This window comes from Mustela lutreola, chromosome 7 (genome assembly GCF_030435805.1).
Source record: "Mustela lutreola isolate mMusLut2 chromosome 7, mMusLut2.pri, whole genome shotgun sequence".
NCBI lineage: Eukaryota > Metazoa > Chordata > Mammalia > Carnivora > Mustelidae > Mustela > Mustela lutreola.
In genome coordinates, this window is record NC_081296.1 from 149024193 (window position 1) to 149047360 (window position 23168).

General features: G+C 38.3%; 1 long non-coding RNA gene, 13 other non-coding genes and 2 pseudogenes across 41 annotated transcripts in view; all 16 read left to right on the plus strand.

Moving 5' to 3' along the window:
- LOC131836991 (uncharacterized) overlaps positions 1–16359 on the plus strand; it is an 84883-nt gene extending 68524 nt beyond the window's left edge. For 18 of the 28 annotated variants that reach the window (XR_009355873.1, XR_009355883.1, XR_009355879.1 and 15 more), the window contains 13 exons: positions 1716–1800; positions 2716–2803; positions 3632–3758; positions 5578–5656; positions 6558–6640; positions 7191–7266; positions 8541–8626; positions 10719–10796; positions 11906–11976; positions 12898–12980; positions 14000–14085; positions 15168–15253; positions 16169–16359. This is a non-coding gene — a long non-coding RNA (uncharacterized LOC131836991). Of the gene's footprint in view, positions 1–1715; positions 1801–2715; positions 2804–3631; positions 3768–5577; positions 5657–6557; positions 6641–7190; positions 7267–7787; positions 7970–8540; positions 8627–10718; positions 10797–11905; positions 11977–12897; positions 12981–13999; positions 14086–15167; positions 15254–16165 lie in introns of all 28 variants that reach the window. The other 10 variants (XR_009355875.1, XR_009355886.1, XR_009355893.1 and 7 more) reach the window with 10 other exon arrangements.
- Positions 2135–2206, plus strand: LOC131837732 (small nucleolar RNA SNORD113/SNORD114 family). The gene has a single exon (XR_009356322.1). It is a non-coding gene; the product is annotated as a small nucleolar RNA SNORD113/SNORD114 family (small nucleolar RNA).
- On the plus strand, positions 3149–3223 carry LOC131837765 (small nucleolar RNA SNORD113/SNORD114 family). Its single transcript, XR_009356350.1, has one exon. It is a non-coding gene; the product is annotated as a small nucleolar RNA SNORD113/SNORD114 family (small nucleolar RNA).
- Positions 4240–4312, plus strand: LOC131837751 (small nucleolar RNA SNORD113/SNORD114 family). Its single transcript, XR_009356339.1, has one exon. It is a non-coding gene; the product is annotated as a small nucleolar RNA SNORD113/SNORD114 family (small nucleolar RNA).
- On the plus strand, positions 4804–4876 carry LOC131837752 (small nucleolar RNA SNORD113/SNORD114 family). Its single transcript, XR_009356340.1, has one exon. It is a non-coding gene; the product is annotated as a small nucleolar RNA SNORD113/SNORD114 family (small nucleolar RNA).
- LOC131837735 (small nucleolar RNA SNORD113/SNORD114 family) lies at positions 6005–6076 on the plus strand. The gene has a single exon (XR_009356324.1). It is a non-coding gene; the product is annotated as a small nucleolar RNA SNORD113/SNORD114 family (small nucleolar RNA).
- LOC131837747 (small nucleolar RNA SNORD113/SNORD114 family) lies at positions 6977–7051 on the plus strand. The gene has a single exon (XR_009356336.1). It is a non-coding gene; the product is annotated as a small nucleolar RNA SNORD113/SNORD114 family (small nucleolar RNA).
- On the plus strand, positions 8937–9004 carry LOC131837749 (small nucleolar RNA SNORD113/SNORD114 family; annotated as a pseudogene).
- On the plus strand, positions 10246–10317 carry LOC131837763 (small nucleolar RNA SNORD113/SNORD114 family). The gene has a single exon (XR_009356348.1). It is a non-coding gene; the product is annotated as a small nucleolar RNA SNORD113/SNORD114 family (small nucleolar RNA).
- Positions 12311–12382, plus strand: LOC131837742 (small nucleolar RNA SNORD113/SNORD114 family). The gene has a single exon (XR_009356331.1). It is a non-coding gene; the product is annotated as a small nucleolar RNA SNORD113/SNORD114 family (small nucleolar RNA).
- On the plus strand, positions 13426–13497 carry LOC131837743 (small nucleolar RNA SNORD113/SNORD114 family). The gene has a single exon (XR_009356332.1). It is a non-coding gene; the product is annotated as a small nucleolar RNA SNORD113/SNORD114 family (small nucleolar RNA).
- Positions 14415–14489, plus strand: LOC131837748 (small nucleolar RNA SNORD113/SNORD114 family). The gene has a single exon (XR_009356337.1). It is a non-coding gene; the product is annotated as a small nucleolar RNA SNORD113/SNORD114 family (small nucleolar RNA).
- A 204-nt stretch (positions 16360–16563) lies between the features above and the next one.
- Positions 16564–16638, plus strand: LOC131837762 (small nucleolar RNA SNORD113/SNORD114 family). The gene has a single exon (XR_009356347.1). It is a non-coding gene; the product is annotated as a small nucleolar RNA SNORD113/SNORD114 family (small nucleolar RNA).
- An 896-nt stretch (positions 16639–17534) lies between these two features.
- Positions 17535–17604, plus strand: LOC131837769 (small nucleolar RNA SNORD113/SNORD114 family; annotated as a pseudogene).
- Positions 17605–20037: 2433 nt separating this feature from the next.
- On the plus strand, positions 20038–20109 carry LOC131837736 (small nucleolar RNA SNORD113/SNORD114 family). The gene has a single exon (XR_009356325.1). It is a non-coding gene; the product is annotated as a small nucleolar RNA SNORD113/SNORD114 family (small nucleolar RNA).
- A 1564-nt stretch (positions 20110–21673) lies between these two features.
- LOC131837755 (small nucleolar RNA SNORD113/SNORD114 family) lies at positions 21674–21745 on the plus strand. The gene has a single exon (XR_009356342.1). It is a non-coding gene; the product is annotated as a small nucleolar RNA SNORD113/SNORD114 family (small nucleolar RNA).
- The last annotated feature ends 1423 nt before the right edge of the window (positions 21746–23168 follow it).

A 23168-nucleotide genomic window follows, 5' to 3' on the forward strand; every position in this document is an offset into this window, starting at 1 on the left:
CGAGGTCCCGCACAAATGGAATCTGGTCCCCTGTGCTTTATGAAGGGAAACTATGGATGGGTATCAGGAGTATATAAAGATTTTGTTCTTAGCCTTTGAGTTCATGAAGCTTTAAAATACTATTATGAAAGTATCAATGGAAGAAAAACATGAATAAATGACTAAATATGGAGAGAATGAAGCTCTGTTCATCAAACAAAATATATACTAAGGAAAAGGCATATGAGTGTAAAGGAATAGATTAAAAAAAGGACCAAGTATATTTTGTATTTGACGAAGGGTGATTTAGACAGTGATAGGTAATAGTTACTGCTCTCAGTCAGGAATCAATTTGGAGTTTATTAATAAAAAAGTAAATAAATACTACCAAAAAGTAATAAATGCCCAGCTGCCTATGCAAACAAGTGATGGAAAATACAGAGACAATAACTCAATTTTTTATCATATTGTCTACTGTATCATATTTTATCATCTCTTCAGAGGGCATGCACTGAGCTGATTTTTTCATTCACGGTGATTAAGACTGTTAAGATATCTTTGTGTTAGAAAAGAGATAAAAGCAAGTAATTGTCAAAGACCTTGTTTTCGGTGATTTGTTTAAGAGCATTCACAATATCATTTAAAAGTAGTAAAGTAGTAAATAGAATAAAGATGTTAACTGTGGTCTGATGAGAAATACGATATGAAATATTAACGTTGATTCACTGATAATGTACAGTATGGGGATTGACTAGTGAAAGACGCAATCTGTGTGGTGCACGATTCTACAGATAGAAGTAGGCCTATTTAAGGTTTTTTTGGTGATTTTTCCAAATCACGCATTGATTTTTATTACCAATGAATTAGGATGAAGAAAAGGAGATTCAAATCTAGATCGATGGTGAAAACTGGTGGTGTAGGAATCCTCCGTGGTTGCGTGTTACACGCCTGTAACTCTGAGTCCATGTAAAGCAAAATCTAGCTTGTTTTCTGTTGTAAGTGACCCCGTGGGTCAATGTAGAAATATACAAAGTTCATATTCTTTTAAAAAATTTTTTAAATTTTTTAATTAACATATATTATTAGCCCCAGGCATACAGGTCTGTGAATCATCAGGTTTACACACTTCACAGCACTCACCATAGCACACGCCCTCCCCAATGTCCATAATCCCACCCCCCTCTCCCTGAACCCCTCTCCTGGCAACCCTCCGTTTGTTTTGTGAGATTAAGAGTCTCTTACGATTTATCTCCCTCCCGATCCCATCTTGTTTCATTCGTTCCTTTCCTATACCCCCAAACCCCCCACTCTGCCTCTCAACTTCCTCATATCAGGGAGATCATATGATAATTGTCTACAAAGCTCATACTCCTATGTTGGGTTCATAGCCTTAGATTTCTGGTTATGAAGGAATCAGTAATCAAAGCATTGAAAACAACAACAAAAAAACCCAACAGATAAATAGGGTGAAGCATTGTCCAGCTTGGAATATATGTGGTGACATATAAGAAGTGAGGAAGAATGCTCGTTTGCTTAAGAATTCTATAAGCACTGATAAGGAAGAACCCTTATCATTGCTATTGATCAGCCTCAAGTTTAAGCTTTCCTTTAGGTAAGAGAAAACACATTATGAAAGATGAATGCCTGCCTAAATAAATGCAAGAAATGTAGGAAGAAGGACCCATGGAGACAGGATCTGAAATTTCCTCTTGTTTGTGCTCCTCTGTACTCCTCAGAAAGGACCTGGCTAGCAGATGTCAGGATTCTTCCTTGGTCACGAGATCTCGGGTTGCGTTCATGTGTCAGGAACACGGAGACCATGTGAGTCGTAGTCGAAGGTTTGGTCTTAGTTTCCGTTCTTTGCTCAGCAGGATTCAGTGCATCATTGAAAACCGTGGCGTAGAATCAGTAAATCCAGTTAGCCCACTGAGCAACATGGGCTTGATACAAAGCGTTGTATTGATTAATGCATATAATACGAATTGAGAATAATTAATGAACGTGATAGAGACGTGAGAATGGTTCTAAATAGATACATGGAATTGCTAAGCTCCATGTAGTTTCTGGGAGTAATCATTGTTAAAATTATAATTACTGAATTAGGAATTGATCAGTAAATAATGGAGAAACGAAAGGTGACCGAGAGGGACGATACTGGATCGATGATGACCGCTGGTGGCGTATGAGTCGTGTACGATGAATACGTGTCTGGAACTCTGAGGTCCAACACAGATGGACTCTGCTCCGTTGTCCCTATTTGATGTGGTCTAGAGGCAGAGTCAGGAATATTTAAAGACCGTGATTTTGTCATTATATTCATGAATTTCCTTCCTATTTTTATAATCGGATCAGTGAGATTATTAATACACAGATGTCAACAAATTTAAATGAAGAGAAGGGCAAGCCTTGTCTAACTATGAAAATAGGTGGTTAGGCGACAGTTACTATAATATAATAATACATTAATTATATCGAAAAGACTGATATCCATTAGGAAAGAGATGGTATTAAGGGTGTTGTGTCTTTGGCTGAGGTTGGTGGTATGTACCGTGTTAAGAACAGCGTCCTTTTGGCAGGGGCAAGACGGATATTGTTTGTTTACTTAATAGGAAAGAGATACACATTATCTCAAGTCGCCACTTGCCTAAATGACGGACTGAGTGAAAGTTGGGATACAGGGACAAAGGAACCTAAGGTCTCCATCTTTATCCCCTGCTCCTGTCTTGTACTCCTTAGAATGGTCACTGTCAGCTGATGGAAGCATCTACCCTAGTCGCCGGCTTCGTGGTCAAATCTGTGGGTGATACCGTGGACCCCAGTGCGAGTAAGAGTCAAAATTCTTTTCCTGGTTTGGTGGTTTTTCAAAAAGGTTTTCATTCCATTATTTAAAAAAGTTGTGAAGTCTAACTACTGATGACCAGCCATGGCCCAATAATTAGAATCAGGTTAATAAGAAACGTGTTAATTAGCCTATGTAGGAAAAACATTGAGGTCAGTTAATGGATGATATATATTGTTAGTGGGAATTAATTCTGCAGACAAATGTGAGAGATATGGAAGGACTTGTTTTGAGGTTTTGTGACCCCTAGGTATTATTTTGTTATTCTTAGTGAAATGATGAATTAATCAAAACATGTAGACATGATTTGGAGATCATGAGGGACATGCCTGGGTAAATGATGATGAGTGGTGGCGCAAGGGTCCTGGACGATGAACATCACAGGTCTGGAACTCTGGGTTCCGACACACAAAAAATCTAGTCCTTTCTCCTACTGGAAGTGATCCTCGGGAGAGATGTCTAGACATGCATGTCTAACAGTATTGTTACAAAAAGAGTGACAAAAATATACAAACAAATAATAGATAAACATGAAGAGGGTGAAGCAGTGTTCATTGCTGTAATATATAATAAGTAAAATGATATTAGTGTGCATCAGAATGGAAAAGAAAAGATCCGTGTCTGAGTAAGAATGATGTGGGGAATAAGTCGTAATTACTGGAATCTGTTACAGCGTCGACATTTGATGTATTAAGGGGAAAATTACAATAATTTCATAAATGCCTAAATGACAGCAAGTGAACAGTGGGATATATGAATCAGTGGAGAGAAGAGCTCAAAATTTTTATTATCTTCCTGCTTGTCACTCCTCAGAATAGACACTTGAGCTGTTTTCAGCTTCCGCCGTGATCAAGACTGTGATGTTCCCTGTGAGCACTGAAAGAGATGGAGGCGAATACTGGTCAAAATGGTCGTCTTGGAAAGGGCCACTTGTTTCAGGGTAATCAGGGTATCATTAAAAAGCATTAAATTGATTAAAAAAACAACCGAGGCCTCATGGCAAATGGGATGAGACCCATCACGTTGACTGATGAGTAATGTAGGAGATGGAGATGATGCACGCCGTCTGGATAATGATTCTGTTAACTGACATTAGAGATATTCAAGGATCTTATTCTGTGGTTCGTGTGAACCATGTATTATTATTTTTTTTAAAGATTTTATTTATTTATTTGACAGACAGAGATCACAGGTAGGCAGAGAGGCAGGTAGAGAGAGAGGGAGAAGCAGGCTCCCCACTGAGCAGAGAGCCCGATGCGGGGCTCGATCCCAGGACTCTGGGATCATGACCTGAGCCGAAAGCAGAGGCTTTAACCCACTGAGCCACCCAGGTGCCCCCCATGTATTATTTTTATAATTGCCAAGGAACTGATGATTTCACGGATTCAAAAGTAGAAATGAACTAAGAAGAGACTCAGTCCTGGACCAGTGATGAGGACGGTGGCATAGGAGTCATGGACGATGAAACTATGTGTCTGAAACTCTGAGGTCCAACACAACATAATTTGGTCTGTTCCTTCTCTTGAAATTGATTCTACAGAGCGCTGTCAAGTACGAGGTCACATTCTTGTTTTGTTTCATAGATACAGACGTTATTATTAATGGATCAATGGTAGAACCATCATGCAAATACAGATAAACACATAAGGAAGAATAGCGTGAGGTATTGTCCAAATACAAACCCCAGGTATCAAGGCAGAATATTTTTTTTTAAGATTTTATTTATTTATTTGACATAGAGGGAGAGATCACAAGTAGGCAGAGAGGCAGGCAGAGAGTGAGAGGGGGAAGCAGGCTCCCCGCTGAGCAGAGGGCCCGATGCGGGGCTCGATCCCAGGACTCTGGGATCATGACCTGAGCCGAAAGCAGAGGCTTTAACCCACTGAGCCACCCAGGTGCCCCCCATGTATTATTTTTATAATTGCCAAGGAACTGATGATTTCACGGATTCAAAAGTAGAAATGAACTAAGAAGAGACTCAGTCCTGGACCAGTGATGAGGACGGTGGCATAGGAGTCATGGACGATGAAACTATGTGTCTGAAACTCTGAGGTCCAACACAACATAATTTGGTCTGTTCCTTCTCTTGAAATTGATTCTACAGAGCGCTGTCAAGTACGAGGTCACATTCTTGTTTTGTTTCATAGATACAGACGTTATTTTTAATGGATCAATGGTAGAACCATCATGCAAATACAGATAAACACATAAGGAAGAATAGCGTGAGGTATTGTCCAAATACAAACCCCAGGTATCAAGGCAGAATATTTTTTTTTAAGATTTTATTTATTTATTTGACATAGAGGGAGAGATCACAAGTAGGCAGAGAGGCAGGCAGAGAGTGAGAGGGGGAAGCAGGCTCCCCGCTGAGCAGAGGGCCCGATGCGGGGCTCGGTCCCAGGACTCTGGGATCATGACCTGAGCCGAAGGCAGAGGCTTATCCCACTGAGCCACCCAGGTGCCCCCATGGCAGAATATATTAATGTGAAAAGCTGGAAAAACTGATTGATGTCCACTAAGAAATAAGTGGACCAAAGGTCATCTCTTTGGCCGTGAGTCTATAGGCATGCCTAAGTGGGAATCACTTTAATTGTTTCTCAGACCAAAGATCAGATTTTTATAAGATGACCCTACGTATGTAAAGAAACAGAAATGAATATCAAATACTGGGTAAATGAAATGCAGCAAGCAAGGAACAGTGTGGATTAGGTTCCAATTTTTTTTTTTCTTAATCTTCCACTGTGCTCTGTACTCCTCAGAATGAATGCGCACGAGATGATTCGGTGACTTCCCGGGGCGCGAAGTCTGTTGCTTCTGTATAACAGGACGGAGATTCCTGTGAGTGACAGTTGACGTTCTCTTGTCAGTTTAAGGGGATTTTCTAAAGGTTATTCCCTGTTGGTTATAAATTTTAATTGATGATTTATTAGTACTATTTATTAAAACACATAAAATAGAATTAAGGAAGGCAGCTGGATCTCCGTGTTAAATACAGAACGTACGAAGCACATTGGTGAACGCAGGTCTGCCGTCTGAAGACACTGAGGAGAGACACTGATGTGAGGTGAATTCTGTGTACAGATTTGGGACTTGTATGTACCAAGTCTCCTTGGGGTCATCCCACTTAAAAATTAGTAGTGAATTAATGATCTGATCAATTAACAAATAGAAAAAGAGGGACGGTATTGGATCGATGATGACCGCTGGTGGCGTATGAGTCGTGTACGATGAATACGTGTCTGGAACTCTGAGGTCCAACCTGGTCTACTCCATTCCCAGTCTGAAGGCATCCTATAGACCGATACCAGGAGCAAAGGAAAGGTTTGCTGTTGGTCTTGGTGTTGATGCATTTTTATTTTATTCTTACAATTGGATAAATGTGAGAACCTATAAATAAATAAATAAATAAAGATGACTAGAGTAAAGCATTGTCCAATTACAAAAATATATAGTGAGGCAAGGAATACTATGACTCTATTATGGAAACCCGGTAGTTCAGGTAGAAACAAATGCTATTTGACTGTTACCACTTAGGGTTGGGATGATGTAGACAGTGTGAATTACATCATGTCCACATTCTGGCCCAGTGGTATGATCGAAGTCGTTGGTTTTCGTAACAGACTGAAGTACGTACACCAGACTAATGATTGCCTAGAGAGCTGTGTGGACGTTGAATCTGGCATAAAGGGAGAGAATGTCTCAACCGTTTTTATCACCTGCTTTGCTTTGTACTTCTTAGAAAGACACTGGACCTGGTTTAAGGATTTCTCCCTTGATCCTGACCTCTGCGTTTGCATCTGTTTTAGGAGACTGGAGACCCGGGTAAGCATAATCGCATTTCTTCTCTTGGTTTGGGTTGTTGATCTAAGGATATTTACTGTCGTAATCCAGTATTTGAAATATAATCAAAGAGGGTTCTCTTTATCCTACTGACAACTAGGAGATTTTTAGGAAGCAGCGTATTGATTTTCAGGAAGCGTGTAGGAGAAACCGATCCAGGGCAGGGATACAACGATAGAAAGATGGGTCTAGAAGCATATTAGGGATATCAAGGCCTTATTGGGGCTTGTACATAATGGAATCTGAATATTATCACTAGTGAGTTGATAAGTGAGTCAGTAAACAATATTGAAATGAATGAAGAGAACGCCGTCTTTCTGGATCAGTGATGATAACTGCCGGCGTCTGAGTCACGGATGATGAGTGATACGTGTCTGGAACTCTGAGGTCCAGCACAGGAGAGACGGCTTCCTTCTCTTCATGCACTTGCTTTTCTTAATACAATTGAATCATGAAAGAATCAGTAGACAGGAATATGGATCAGTTGAACGTCTTAATCTTTTTATCACTCTTTGTGCTTGGTACTTTTCAGAATAGAAGGTCAAGGTGATTTCTGCCTTCATTTTGGTCCAGGGCACCATGTTCCCTCTTACAGGAAAGAGACTAACGTGAGTAATGATCGATGTTTTTTCCTTGCTTTGGGTCATTGTTTAAGGGCTTTCATGGTCTGATTAAAACATAGTAAATACAAGGAAATATTAATTACAGCTCAGTGATAAATATGATATGAAACATTACGCTGATTTTAATTGATACGTAACATTTATTATTGAAAGCGATATGATCTATTTTGGCAGTGATTCTATAGGAAGAGTTTAGGAATATTCAAGTATTGCCTCAGTTTTTCTGAATAGTGTATTGATTTTATTATGATCAATGGAGGTATGTTTCCATTGATAGAAATGTACAAGTGAATAAAGTAACCTCTGTTGGAACCAGTGGCGGTGACTGGTGGGGAGGAGTCAGTGGACAACAGACAGTATGTGTCTGGAACCCGGAGGTGCAATATAATTAGTATTCTATTTTCTCTGTTTATTTGATCCTACAGATAGATGCTAGGAATGTATAAAGATTACATCCTTATTCTGGGTGAATTTATATATTTGTTTATTTACTGACTTATTTTTAGAAAGGAGGGGCAGAAAGGGAGAGAGAGAATGCTAAGAAGGCACCATGCCCAGCATGTTTTCATCAGTGGAACACTTCATTTCAACCTCGTATCTGTCTGACACGGGGCTAGATCCCATGATCCTGAGAACATGACCTGTGCCAAAATCAGAAGTCAGGCACTTAACCGACTGAGCCATGAAGGTACCCCTTGGATGAATACATTTATATTTGTTATTATGGATGGACCAGTGATAGAATCATGAAAGATGGAGGGCTGGGGGTTGTACACAAACAATGAATCTTGGCACACTGCATCAAAAACTAATGAGGTTATTGTATGGTGACAAACATGACACAATAAAAAAAAGGGGAAAAAATAATAAAAAATTAGAATATATGTAAAGAAGAATCATTAAAGAAAATATAAATAATAGATTAAGAGGAAAACGTTAGTTATTCCCTAATTCTGAATGTAATGTTGTCATGTCAGTAATAAAATTCGCAGACACTGATGCCCTTCGTGAAATAGTTGTTTCCTGGCTTTTCCTTCTTTTGCTAAGTATTATATAGACATGAATAATTGAGTCAGTTTCATTGTTCTGGGTCAGTGTCAAGTTTGAAGTTTTCCTTTTTGTTAAGAGACAAAGATCTATGTTACGAAAATTTTTGGATTCCTAAAAGACTGAGGAACATCAATGTGGAAGGCAAGTATCAATGGAGATTAAATTTTTATCATTTTTTTCTGTCACTGACTATGGTTTGTACTTCCCAGAATGGACAGATGCGAGCTAACCAAGCATTATTCCAAGGTGGCGAGCTCTACGATAGCTTCGGTGTGACAGAGGCACAGGGTCCCATGTGAGTCATAGTCCGATTTCTTTTCTTTATTTCAGTGATTTTTTCCGGCTCATTTGCCGTATTCAGAAATTCCATATAGAATCACAGAAGGCTAACTGTAGCTCTGTGATAAATATTGAATTTGAGAAAACACTGTATTGATTAATGCGCGTGTGGAAAATTGAGATAATAATGAAGGATAGTGATGTATATTCGGTTTAAGGACATAAAAACACATTTCGTTTTTTGTGAATAATAGGATTTTAAATTATCAGTGAACTAGTGATTCACTCAATCTCCAAAGAATGTAACATAGAAGGAGAGGCAGTATTGGATCGATGATGACCACTGGTGGCGCATGAGTCCTGTACGATGAATACGTGAAACTCTGAGGTCCAACAGGAAATTAATCCAGTCCGTTCTCATTATTATTTGTAACAGACAGATGTCAGGAACATAGCAAGATCTTGATTTTGGTCTTAGTGTACATGCATTTATATGTATCGTTACGTATACATGTATGTAAGTATACATATATGCATACAATGTATTTACATATATGTAAATGTAAATTTACATATAGGTAAATAAGAGGTCCTATAGATAAATAAATAAATAAAATGATGAAGAGAGGGAAGCATTGTCTAATTATGAAAAGATGTGGTTAGGCAATAACTAGGACTCAATTTATTAATTTATTATTAGTGATTAATAATTAATACTATTACTCTACCATGAAAACCCCGATGTGCAGTTAGAAGCACGTTGCGCGTGGCTGTTACCTGTACAGCTGAGGACGGTATAAATAGCATAAGTCCTGCATAGTGCTTGTCGACTGGGTCAGTGGTAATTTGAAGTTTGTTTTCTATTTATTTATTTATTTATTTATTTATTTGACAGAGAGAAATCACAAGTAGATGGAGAGGCAGGCAGAGAGAGAGAGGGAAGCAGGCTCCCTGCCGAGCAGAGAGCCCGATGCAGGACTCGATCCCAGGACCCTGAGATCATGACCTGAGTCGAAGGCAGTGGCTTAACCCACTGAGCCACCCAGGCGCCCTGAAGTTTGTTTTCTTAAGGGAAAACATACATACACCAGATTAGTGATGGCCCAGATCCCAGATGACTGACTGTGTGGGCGGGGAAAGGCGAAGACTAGTGGAAACAGTGTCTCAGCCTGTGTTGTCGTGGGCTCTGCCATACACTCCCGAGGACAGACGCCGCACACCTGAGCTGGGATTCTTCCCTGATCATGAGTTCCAGGCTTGAGTCTTTGTTTTAGGAGATGGAAGACCAATATGAGTAATAACCAAGGTTTTTGTTTTGATTTGGGTGGTGTGTCCAACCCTCTTTACTGCGGTAATAGAAAAGATGAAATCAACTCAGATTCCTGGGTAGTAATGCTCAAATGGCCAGCTGTGTCCTGGTGACAGATACGAGGTTGAAATGAAGTGTTCCACTGATTAAAACATTTATGAAAAACTGATAATAAATATGACGGGGGTATAACATGGGAATGGTTCCAGATATCTATCACGGCAATCAAGGCCCTTTTGAGTTTTTGTGAATCATACAGTTTAATAATTAGTGAATTAATGACCTAATAAACAATGTAGAAATGAATGAAGAGAAGGCAGTCTTTCTGGGTCTGTGATAGCTGCCGGCGTATGAATCACGGATGATGAACGATGCGTGTCTGGAATTCTGAGGTCCACCACGGAAGAGATGGGGTCTTTCTCTTTGTGCATTTCCATTCTTGATTGTAATTGGATCAATGAAACACCAATGAGAAAATATATTTTAAAAAAGTGAATTGTAGAAGTATTTAAACATATGTGGGGAGCCAGGAAGTACTATTAATATAATTTGAAAATGCTGAAGTCCATAGAGAAATAAATGGTACATGATTGTTCCCTCTTTGGCGTGGATGGTATAGACTGGTCACGTTACTGACAAGGTTGATGAACTTTGAAGCGGTTCCTTTTTATAAATGGTAATGAAATGAATATTCTCCAGTAACGATTTCCTGAAGGCCAGACCAAGTGACAGATGTAAAGCAAGGGTAGTGGAAGAATGTCTCATTTTTTTCTCATGTTCTCTGCTTGGTACACTTCAGTAGAGATGCTCCAGCTGATTTCACCTCTACCCTGATCATGGTCGTTATGTTGCCTGCGCCTTAGGAGACTAAAGCAAGGTGAGTAGTAATTAGAGATTTTGTCTTGGTTTGGGTCGTTTGTTTAAGGATATTCACATTATTATTGAAATTTTATAAATATCATCAAAAGGTAGGGCACCTGGGCGGCTCAGTGGGTCAAGCCTCTGCCTTCGGCTCAGGTCATGATCTCAGGGTCCTGGGATCAAGCCCCGCATCAGGCTTTCTGCTCAACAAGAAGCCTGCTTCCCCCTCTCTCTCTGTTTGCCTCTCTGCCTACCTGTGATCTCTCTCTGTATTAAATAAATAATATCTTTAAAAAAATAATCAAAAAGTAAATTATGGCCCAGTGATAAATACTATGTTGATTATTGATACTATGTAACACTTAGATTGATTAATGAGAGAGAGAGATTATCTATGTTAGCAATTATTCTATAGATAGAAGTTAGGAATATCCAATTTGTTGATTCTTTGGTCATTGTTAATCAGGTATTTTACTATAATCATTGAATTAATGATTGAATTGATACAGATGTAGAAATGAGTAAAGGCAAAGTTGATCTTTTATCTGCCTATGAGAATAACTGGTGGCAGGTCAGTTACGGATGATTGATAGTATTTATGTCGATCGCGGAGGTCCCATTCAATACACAGTCCTTTCTGTGAGTTGATCCTATGGAAAGCGCAAAGAGAATGGTTTCACTGGGTCATACATTTATATTTATTATTACAAGTGGATCAAGGGTAGAACCACTGAGGAATACGAATGGTGATAAACATAAACGCGTGAAGCATTGTTCAGCCCCGAAGACCAGTGTATAGGCAAGAAATAACCAGGAAAATTGCAAACCCTGACACCCATTAAGAGCTAAATAGATCGGGACTGTCTCTTCTCTAGCCAGTAGTCAGTTAGACATGAACAGGTCAGAGTCAATTTTATGGTTCTGGATCAATCTTAAGTCTGAGGATTTTTGTTGCTGTTGTTGTTAAAACAAACAAAAATCAATGTTAATGCAACATTCTTAGATATCTCAATGACCGTGTATATGAAATGTGGAAAGCAAGAATCAATGGAAATGAACGTTTTATTTTATTTTATTTTTTATCATCGACGGTGCTTTTCATGTCTCAAAATGGACACATTTGAGCTGATGTAAGCAATCCTGCCTGGTGGCGAGCTCGGTGGTCGCATCCCTCTGTTAGACGTGCAGAGAACAGCGTGAGTAAATCCCGTTTCTGGTCTTGGTTTCCGTGATTTTATTATTCAGGGAATTCATTATATTACTTGAGAGTTCCATTAGAATCACAGAAGGCCAACAGGAGCTCAGTGACAAATACTGAATTGTATGAAACATGATATTGATTAATACCTGAATGAATAACAACATAATTTTAAAGAGATATATTGATGTGAGAATGATTCTATTTAGAGATTAAGAATATCCTGAGTTTTCTTGGGCTTCTGTGAATGACAGGGTTTTCACATTATTATGAGCGATTCAATGAATAACTCGACAGAAACGTAGAGTTGCGTGAAGGGAAACGGACAACACTGGATCGATGATGACCGCTGGTGGCGTATGAGTCGGATACGATGAATACGTGTCTGGAACTCTGAGGTCCAGCAGAAATGGAGTCTGGTTTATTGTCATGTTTGAGGTGACTCTGTAGACAGACACCAAGCACATACAAGGATCTTGGTTATGGGTCCTTGTCCATTAAAAAATTTTTTAATTTAAAAAAATGAAAATTCTTTTAATTTTTATAATTAGATCAATGAAACAATCAATCAACAAGCATGTGAATAAATAAAGATTAAAGCAGCGAAATCTTGTCCAATTATAAAAATAGGTGGTTAGGTAGGGAATAGTGTTAGTGCGTATTTAAAATGCTCGATGTCTACAAGGGAGCATATGGTACAGGACTTGCTCTTTGAGGATGATGCAGTTATGGATAAGTAATAACCAATGTTCAGATTCTTTATCAGCTAGATTGATAGCGTTCCTTTACTTACGAGAAAAAAATATACGGTGTTGTAATTCATTACTTAATAAGGGAGTAAATTAAAGATCGGATGCCAGTGCCCGCGAACACCATACCTCAGTCCTTTTTTTATCTTGCCCCACTGTGTGCTCTTCAGAACGGACACACCTGGGCAGATGTAACGTCTTCCATGATCCTGAGTTCTGTGCTTGCCTCTGTAGTAGAAGGATGGGGATTAATGTAAGTAACAGTGATATGATTTTCTTGGTCTAAGGTTTTAGGTCATTCACTGTATTATTAAAAACCTACAGCGTATAATGAAAAGAGGCACTGCATTTCCCTGATAAATGCGGGCTATGTAGACTATTATACTAGTTAACCCGTGCATGATTAATGTGGAAAGCAACACTCAATGGAAATCAACGTTTAATTCTATGTTTTATCACGGACTGTGCTACCCATGTCTCAAAGCAGATACATGGGAGCTGATGTAAGCAATATTAATTAAAGGATCATTCATTAAATTAATTCAAGAGATACAGTGATGTGAGGATGATCTAGGTAGAAGTAGGGACATTTGAGTTCTTCCTCAGTTTTTATGAATTACAGCATTTAAAATTATTAGTGCATTAATGATTTCCTCAGTAAACAATTAGAAATGAATAACGAAAAAGAGGGATAATATTGGATTGATGATGACCACTGATGGCATATAAGTCATATGTGATGAATACGTGTCTGGAACTCTGAGGTCCAACAGAAGAGAAATCTTGTGCATTCCCATTGTTTGAAGCGATCCCGTGTGGACAGATGTCCAGAATACACAAGGATCTTGTTTTGCTGTTATTGTTCCTGCATTTTCTTTCAATTTTTATAATTGGGTTAGTTAAATAATCAATAGACATAAATAAAGGGGAATGTAATGAAGCATTGTCCAATTATGTGATTATGCAAGAAATACGTGATTATGCAAGAAATACTATGAACATTCTTTGGAAACTCTGAGGTTTAATTAGAAGTGAGAGCTACATGACCGTTAGATGTATGGCTAAGGATGCTGTGGAGAGTGTAAGTCGTAGACAGTGTTCAGATTCTGGGTCATTGGTAAAGCAAAGTTATTCATTTTCTCAAGAGAATAAAATATTTACACCAAATTAAGAGTTGACCAACAGTGGATTTAATGAAAGGTTAAAAGCGCGGACCAATAGAATGGAATGTCTTGACTGTTTCTGTGATATGCTCTGCTTTACACTCTGCAGGATGGACAGATTACACCTGCATGAGGATTCTCCCTGATCAAGGGCCCTCAGGTTGTATTTTTGTACTGGGGCGACAGGAGACGGATGTGAGTAATGGTCCAAGTTCCTGTCTTGTTTCTGGTATTTTGCTAAGGATAGTCATTGTGTTCATACAAAATATGAATTACAACCAGAGAAGGCCAGCTGGGGCCTAGTAATGAATACAGGATTGAAACGAACCCTTACATTGATCAGTGCATTTATGAAAAGCAGGATAACTGATGAGAGAGAAGAGTGATACGTGAATGATTCCAGATTCATATGATAGATAAACGTTCCTTCTTCAGGTTTTGTGAATCATATAGTTTTAAATAGCAATTAGTGAATTACTGATTAACGAAGAATGTAGAAATGAATGAGAAGAAAGCGGTCTTTCTGGATCAGTGATGATAACTGCCAGCGTATGAATCACGGATGATGAGTGATACGTGTCTGGAACTCTGAGGTCCAACACAGAAGAGAGGTGGTCTTTCTCCCCATGCATTTCCATTCTCGATTATAATCAGATCAATGAAATAGCAGTAAGGAAATACGTAAAAAAATACACATTGTAGGAACATTGTCCAATTTTAAAAATATGTGGGGAGGCAAGAAGTATTATTAATATAATTTGAAAACACTGAAGTCCAAAGAGAAGGAAATGGTATATGACTGTCCCCTCGTTGGCTCGGATGAGATAGGACACATTGTAGATGGTTTTTATATCCTGGATCACTGGGAAGTTCAAAGTAGTTCATTTTTGTGGAAGACGGTGAAATAAATATTTTTCAGTAATGATTTCCTAAATGCCAGGCTAAATGGAAGAATTAAAGCAGGAATCAGTGGAATAATGTCTCTCTCTCTCTCTCTCTCTCTTTTTTTTTTTTTTAATGTCATATTAAGTTTTTTTTTTATTTAAAGATTTTATTTATTTATTTGACAGAGAGAAATTACAAGTACACTGAGAGGCAGGCAGAGAGAGAGAGAGAAGGAAGCAGGCTCCCTGCTGAGCAGAGAGCCCGATGCGGGACTCGATCCCAGGACCCTGAGATCATGACCTGAGCCGAAGGCAGCGGCTTAACCCACTGAGCCACCCAGGCGCCCCTCTTTTTTTTTTTTTTAATCATGTGCTCTGCTCCGTACTCCTCAGAATGGACACACTCCGGCAGACGGTAACATTCGTCCAAGGTCGCCAGCCCTCTGCTTGCATCTACGTTGGAGGAGCGTGGAGACCATGTGAGTAAGACTCAGAGCTTTTATCTTGGTTTATTTAGGGCTATTCAGTGTGTTTATTCCAAAGTATTAAATAAAATCAGAGAAGGCAAAATATAACAGTGTTTACTACTGGATTGATATGTAGCATTATGTTTACTAATCCATAAATGTAACACCAAGGTCAGTTAATGAGAGAGATTGAGTCACTGTAATATTACAGAGACTATATTAATGTATAAACGTATAAAGACGTTAGGAATGCTGAAGGACCATATTCTTATATTTTGATTTATGTGTATTTTTTTTATTAATGAATTAATAAATAAATGTTTATGAGAAGGGAAAGAGTGAGTCTTGGACCAAGGATGACAACTGGTGGTAAATGTCTGGAACTCAGATCGGATCCATAAATACAGTAGTCTGTTTCTCCTGTGTTTGGGGATCCTCTATACAGATGTCAGTAATAAAGAAGGATTTCATTGTTGATGTTCGTAAGTAATTTATGGAGCTTAGTAATTTATGAATTTTAGTAATTGATTTATGAAAGTATTAGTAATTAGTAATTAATGTATGAAACGATTAATGATAGGATAAATGAACACATGTATAAATGAATAAAGGTGAGGAGATTGAAGTTCTGTTTTTGGTAAATACAGAACAAGGTAAAAGATTATCAACATACATTGGATAGAAAGGACCAGGTGTGTTACATCTTTGACCGGGGTTGAGTAAAGTCACGAAATGCTGTAGTCAGTTGTTGTTGGAACTGTTGATGTGGTTCCAAGTTTGAAGTTTACTTGTAAGACAAGAATAAATATATCCATTAAGTTAATAAGTGCTCACGTGATTATGTAACTGAGTGGTGGGATGGACGGGTCAGTGGAGAGAAAGCCTCAATTTTTTTCATCCCCTTCTGTTTTGTCCTCTTCAAAGCAGGGGCTCGAGCTGATTCCGTCTTCCGTTGGGAAGCAGGCTTGTCACGTGACCGATGGAACAAGGAGAGTAATGGTCAAAAATTTTGTTTTTGTTTGGGTCATTTGTGTGGGTTTGTGGTATTATTAGAAAGTAATAAGTATCATGAAAATGTTCACTATGGCTGACGAATAAATATGATATAAACCATTGTATTCATTAATTTCTTACATAACATTGAGTTTGATTAATAAAAGAAATGGAAGCTGTGTTGGCAATGATTCTATATTAGAAGTTAAGGGCATTCAGGCATCTTATTCTTGGGTTTTTGTAAATTATACTCATGTTAATCTTTTCAGTGAATTAATTATTTAATCAAAACAAGTGTAGAAAGGAGTTGAGAGCAAGGGAGCCTCTAATGGACCAGTGATGATGACAGGTGACGGCTGATCCATGGATGATGGGCAGTGCGCATCTGGGTATCTGAGGTCCAACGTGATAACAACTATTCCTTCTGTTCTGTTGGATTCTGTACATGGATGTTAGCGATATACAAAGATCATGTTCTTATTTTGAATTTATATGTTTGAGTTTGTTATTCTTAGTGGATCCGTGATAGAACCACTAAAAATATTGAAATTGAAAATATTTATATTCATTAGGAAATAAGTAGAGAAAGGATGTTACCTTCTTAGCTGAATGTTAATACTGGTAAGAGTCTAGTCTCTCTGAGCCAGTGTCAAGAATGAGGTTGTTCCTTTTATTAAGTGAAAAATAAGTGAGGCAATGAAATATGGAAAGCAGGGATCAGTGGAGATAAGGTCTTAACTTTCTTTTTTCTCACTGACTGTGTTTTGTACTTCTCTGGACAGACACACTGAGGAAGCATTGTGTTAGGCTGGTGAGCTCCATGATTACATCTGTATGTTAGAAGCATGGAGACCCCATGTGAGTAATCGTCAAGTTCTTGTCTTGGTTTCAGCTATGTTTATTTGTTGTTGTTTTTTTTAAGGATATTTGGGTTATTTTTAAAAGTGTCATGTAGAGTTAAAGGTAGGCAACTGTAGCCTAGTGATGACTATTGAATTCCTATGAAATGTTATATTATTACAAGCATGAAGTTTAAGGTAATTTTTTTCACATTATCTTTTTATTTTTTTGTTTTTTTAAATTCACATTATCTTTTTATTTTTTGGTTTTTTAAATTATATCACAGGTGAAAGTTAAGATGATTAACGAAAAAGATATGTTGATGTAAGAACAATTCTCTATGCAGATTGGGGTATGGTGACTCTTGCATTATTCTGAATAATAAAGTTTTAAATCATTGTTAGTAAATGAGCGAGTGAGTCAGTAAACAGAATCGAAGGAAGGTAAAGAAGGGCCATCCGGGGCCGATGATGACCCCCGGTGGCGTCTGAGTCCTCCGCGATGAGTACTCTCTGAATTCTGAGGGCCAGCACACCAGAAAATGTAGCCTATTCCCATCGTTTGACGGGATCTTATACACAGGAGTCAAGAACAGATGAGGATCTTGTTTTTAGTTGTGTTCATGTGTTTTTATCCTATTAGTATATTTGGATAAGTTTTTTTTAATAAAGATTTTTATTTATTTATTTATTTGACAGACAGAGATCACAAGTAGGCAGGGAGGCAGGCAGAGAGAGAGGAGGAAGCAGGCTCCCTGCTGAGCAGAGAGCCCAATGTGGGCCTCGATCGCAGGACCCTGAGATCATGACCCGAGCTGGAGGCAGAGGCTTAACCCACCAAGCCCCCCAGGCGCCCCTGTCCATTTATTTCTTAATGGGTATCACTGCTTTCAATGGCTATTACTGATACAACTCGCTTGGTCACAAACTTTAACAGTGAGACAATGTTCTGCCCTCTTGTTCTTTACATATTTATTTGTATTTGCTTAATAGTTCCATTAATAACAATGAATCTGTGTCCACAAAATCACTATGAGAATATGATCTTTGTACATTCCAGATATACATTCACTGAAACAATTCCAAAAAAGGGAATAGACTAATTAATTTCCATGTTTGCCATTCAGACATGAGCAGTCACGTTTGGGCCTCATTACAGTCACTAATGTCTACATGTTTTTATTGAATTAATTCATCAATTAACTAACAACAATACAATAAATGCTTGGAGACCACAAAAACTTGAAACAAGAGTCTTAAATATATCCAACATTTGTCTTTAGAATTATTTCCTACTGACAGTATCTTTCATTAATTAACCAAAATGTTGCCTATATAGATTAATTACTATAATGCTTCTTATTAGCCTCAAATTTACTATCTGGCTATGGTTGTGATCCTTAACTTTATATCACATTATTAATTGTGCAGCTAAAATCTAGTTTTAAAAGACCACCAAACCAAGTAAAGAATTCTGACTGTTCTTGTTTCCTATGCTCTTAATACGTAGATGCAACCACAAAGCTCGTGGCTTTGGGGGAATGTCCGAATCAGCCGAGGGGGGTCATTTCAAGGAGCACAAGGCAGAGCCGATGATCAAAAAACTGAGACCTTATGATCATTGGCCCCCACATTCCACCTTTTATCCCGTCCATCGTGAATAAGCAATGAATTGGGATAACATGTATTTTATTTTTCTTAGGAAAATGAACAGTATCAGTCTTGTAGCAGACAGCATGAACACTGATGGTTACTTAGAAAGAATAACACCATCCTACCATGTATTTCCTAATAGACATTTGTTTGCAAAATATATTAACAGTGTTTCTTGTCTAACCACATATTTCTGTAACTGGACAATATTGTGCCCACTTCATACTTACTTATTTATTTATTATTTCATTGATCCAATTAAAAAAATAGGATATATCAGCATAAAAGACCCAAAAGGAGATTATAGATTTATTTACAAAATACTTTTCCATGGGGCACCTGGGTGGCTCAGTGGGTTGAGCCTCTGCCTTCAGCTCAGGTCATGGTCTCAGGGTCCTGGGATCGAGCCCCGCATCGGGCTCTCTGCTCAGCAGGGAGCCTGTTTCCCCCTCTCTGTCTGCCTCTCTGCCTACTTGTGATCCTCTCTCTGTCAAATAAATAAAATCTTAAAAAAAAAAAAAGAAATGGGCAAAGTTCTCACCTCTTTGAGGTCGTATATACTTTGATAAGGAAGAGTGAATTTTATTCTTTTTGGTAGTGAAATTGAGTTTTCCCTTTTGTAAGACAATATATACATATTGAAAACAATAAATGAATCCTGACTCTGAAATATGGGGCACAAGGGTCAGTGGCAGTTGGGGATCAGTGGCTGTTGGGTTTCAGTGTTTTCTCTGTCACCCGCTCTGCTCTGTCATCCTCGGAATGGATTCCTTGGAGCTGCGTGAAGCATCTTTTCCATGGTCGTGAGCTACTGGTTTCCTCTACAGAAGAAGAGGACAGAGGTTAATGTGAGTAATAGTTAAAATTCTTTTCTTGGTTTTCATATTTTTTTTAAGTGGTCTCCATGCCCAATGTGGAGCCCAACGTGGGGCTTGAACTCACAACCCTGAGGTCAAGACCTGAGCTGAGACAAGGAGTTGGCCGCTTCACCAACTGAGCTGCTCGGGCACCCCTCCCGGTGTTGTCTTAAAGGCTATTCACTTATTATTAAAAAGCCTGAAATACAATTTAAAAAAGGCAACTGTATCTCAGTGATAAATATGGAGCACATGAAACACTGATGAATCCATGTGTAGAAAACTGAGGATAATTAATAAAAGAGATTCATTGATACGAGAGTAATCTATGTACGGATTAGGGATACCAGGGCTCTTCTGGGGTTTTGTTTTTCATAGTGTTCAGAAATGATTGTTAATGAATTCATGTATTAATCAATAAATAGAAATGAATGAAGAAAAAGAAGGACGGTACTGGATCGATGATGACCGCTGGTGGCGTATGAGTCGTGTACGATGAATACGTGTCTGGAACTCTGAGGTCCAACACGAGAGACATACGGTCTTTCTCTTCATACATTTATGTTCTTGTTAAAATTGGATCATTGAGGGGCGCCTGGGTGGCTCAGTGGGTTAAGCCTCTGCCTTCGGCTCAGGTCATGATCCCAGGGTCCTGGGTTCGAGCCCCGCATCAGGCTCTCTGCTCTGCGGTGAGCCTGCTTCTGCCTCTCTCTCTGCCTGCCTCTCTGCCTGCTTGTCATCTCTGTCTGTCAAATAAATAAATAAAATCTTTTAAAAAAAAATTGGACCATTGAAATACAGCTGTGGAACCGTGTATTTAAAAAAGCTGAATTGTAGAAGCCTGGTCCAATTTAAAAAATACGTGGGAGACAAGAAATACTAGCACTTTATTTTGAAAACATTGAAGTCCAGAGAGAAATGTATGGTAACTGAGCGTAACGTCTCTGAAGGAAAGTTGCAGGCAATGTTTATGATCTAGGTCAGCGTGAAGTTCAACGTAGGTTCGTTTTCTTATGGGAAAAATGAAATAGACTTCAAATAATGATTGCCTAAATGCCTGACTAAATGAAAGATGTAAATCAAGGATAAATGGAAGAACGTCTCCTTTTTTATCATCTTCTCTGCTCTGTACTCCTCAGAACGGACGCGCTCCAGCTTATTGCAACATTCAACAGAGGTCACGACCCTCTGGTTGTGTCTGTGTTTTAGGAGTGTGGAGACCGTGTGAGTAAGAGTCCAGGTTCTTATCTTGGCTTGTGTGGTGTGTTTCAGGCCACTTACTGTGTTATTCAAAAGAATCCAGAAGTACTGTTAAAAATATCAAGGAAGCTAAACTATGCCAATGTTATTATTAGGTTGATATGAAGCATTATTTTATTAATCCGTTTTATTTATTTCATATATTTCATTTTATTGGCTATTTTATTTTGTGTTATATAGTATAACTATATTTTAATGTATTTATTATTTTATTAACCTTTTATGTATTTATGTAGTTACATGTTCTATCACATACTTACATATTTTATTATACAATTATGTATAACATATAAAATTATTTATATATGAAATATATGATATAAAGATAAAAATAAATATCTAAATCCTGAGCCTATGAAGTAAAGAGCAAGGATCAGTGGCAATTAAATCTCATTTTTTAACCTTGCTCTGCTCTGTCCTCCTCAGAATGGATGCGCTCGGCTGATTTCATACCTTCGTGGGTGTGAATTCTGTGGTTCCCTCTGCGTGGTTGAAGGATGCAGGTTCCTGTGAGTAACAGTTGAAGTTCTCTTCTAGGTTAAGTGGTTTTCTTAAGGTAATTCACTGTGTATTATTTAAAAGTACAAAATGTGCTTGAAGGCAATGTCTCTCAGTGATAAATACAGGATATATGAAAATTAAATTAATTAATCCACGAGTGGAAAACTGAGGATAATGAGGGAAAGAGACACATTGATCTAAGAATCATCTATGTACAGATTAGGAATGCAGTAACTCTTCTCGGGTAATGGTGAATCATAGTGTTTAGAAATTATTAGTAGCAAATTAATAATTTAATAATTAAACAAAGAGAGAAGAATGGAGGACATTGGATCGGTGACGGCCGCTGGTGGCGTCTGAGTCGCGTACGATGAGTACGTGTCTGGAACTCTGAGGCCCGATAGAGAAAATCTAGTCTCTTCCCGTTGTTTGAAGAGATTCTCTAGACCCGTATCAGGAATATACAAAGATCTTGTTTTTGGTCTTAGAGTTCAAGCATTTTCATGCTATTATCATAACTGGATCAGTGAGAGAATCTGTACATAAATGTATAAATTGATATGAATGAGTGAAGGATTGTCCAGTTGTAAAACTATTTGATTATGCAAGAAATACTGTTAACATCCTGTGAAGACCCTGGGCTTCCTTTAGAACTCGATGGTACTGGACTGTTGCATGTACCGTTAAGGATGCCCTACATAGTGTAAGTCATAGGTCATGTTTGGATTCTGGGTCAGTGGTAAAATCAAAGGTGTTTTCTTAAAGAGAAAAACAATATAGGGAATTAGTTTTTAATCATATATTTATCTAACCCAATAGTACCAAAATATTCTCATCTTACTATGTCTTCCATATAAATATTTTTAATAAAATATTTTACATTCTTTTGTAAAAAAGAAAAGAGAGAGAAAAACAGTATTTATACCAAGTTAGTGACTACCTGTGTGCTTTACGAAATGAGAAGCAGGAAACACTGCAGAGAATGTCTCACTTTTTTGTCATCTGCTCTGCCTTGCACTCCGTAAGGATCCGTCCCTCTGATCATGAGCTCGAGGGTGGAGGTTCTGGTGCAGGAGTCTGGAGACGAGTGTGAGTGATAATCAGACTTCTTACCTTTATTCTGGTATTTTGCTTATAGAATTCGTATTAGTAAAAAGTGGGAAATAGAGTCAAAGAATGTGAACTGTATGCTAGTAAAATTGCAGGATTCATAAGAAGTATTATTTCGATTAACACATACATGAGAAACGGAGGTAGATCATGGCAGACATCTCGTGAGAATGACTCTAGTCACATACGAGGGGGCTCAAGACCTTGTTTTATTTTTAATAGTAGAGTTTCAGAATTATAATTAGTGAATTAACGAGTTAATCAATCAACAATATGGAAATGAGTGAAGAGAAAGTGGTCTTTTCGGGGTCAGGGATAAATGTTGGTGTAGGAGTCCTACCTGATGCGTGGTGTGCGTCTGGACCACTGGGGTCCAACACAAGGGAAATGCAAGGTTTTTTTTTTTTTTTAAATTATCAACCTGCTCTGATCGGTATCCTCAGAATGAACCCACGTGAGCTGATTTAAGCACCTTCAAGGTCATGTGCTCTCTGGTCGCATCTGTGGTGTACAGGGACGTTGGAAAGACCAGTGTGCGTAATAGTGTTTGAGCTTAGCTGGTTTGTTTAAGGGCATTCAGTATATTATTCCAAATATTAAATGTAGCCAAAGAAGGCAGAATATGCCAGCCTTAAATATCAAATCGATATGAGACATTAAATTGGTGAATCCATAAATGTAAACCTTGAGGTCAGTTTTTGAAACCGAGTCAGT